Here is a 901-nt window from a genome sequence, read left to right as displayed (position 1 = left end):
AGACCCCCGAAAAAAAAAAAAAAAAAAAAAAAAAAAAAAAAAAAGCAAATGACATCTTATTACAAAAATTATTTAGACCTCCTGGGCCCATGAAAGAGTCCCAGGGTCCCCAGGGCGCACTTTGAGAACCATTGCTCTACCCTACCTCCTGCTCTCCCCATCACCATCTGTTCTTCTGTCCTCCGTAAAGCACACAGGTGGAAGGGGAATAGTGGTTTTATAGGAGTAGTGGTGTGAGGCTTTGAGGGGCAGGTGGGAGAGAGGGTGAATCAATACCTAATTTGATTCCATCTATTTTTCCAAGGGGAATGGTTGAACATATGTGGACCAGAGAGATGTGAAGACAGATACTGATGAAGAGTACACCTTTAAGGCAACTGAGTTCTTGGTCGAGACTGAATATGCACCACAGACTCTGGAAGACCTTGCACATGGTAGATATTTGAATATTTTATGGATAATAAAGGAAGGAAGGAATCCAAAAAAAACAATGTTACTCACCCTGAGGAACAGAGGTGACTCCAGATCTAGGTCTCCTAGACAGAGGTCTCTGGGGAGCCACCAGAGACCGGAAAGTCATTTTGAATTGGACAGAACTAAGGACAGTAATTCGGACAAAATCATGGAAGGTGTGTCTATCACATACATCATAGTTGGCCGCCATGCAGTCATGTGGTTATTTGATTAACATCTGTCTCCCCCACTGGAACATAAGCCCCTCCACTAGGTCACGGGTCCTGGGTGGTTCGCTCACTACTGTATCCCTAATGCCTAGAATACGGATGAGCACACAGCAAGTTCTCAACAAATACTTGTGGAATATACGAATAAACTGAAAGTTGGGCTAAAAAAGCATAAAAAATCAGTTCCAAACTATGGTATCACTTAATTTTGTGGAGCA

Source organism: Lipotes vexillifer, unplaced genomic scaffold, assembly GCF_000442215.2.
Source record: "Lipotes vexillifer unplaced genomic scaffold, Lipotes_vexillifer_v1.1 scaffold1378, whole genome shotgun sequence".
Lineage (NCBI taxonomy): Eukaryota > Metazoa > Chordata > Mammalia > Artiodactyla > Lipotidae > Lipotes > Lipotes vexillifer.
Note: the sequence above shows the minus strand (reverse complement) of the source record.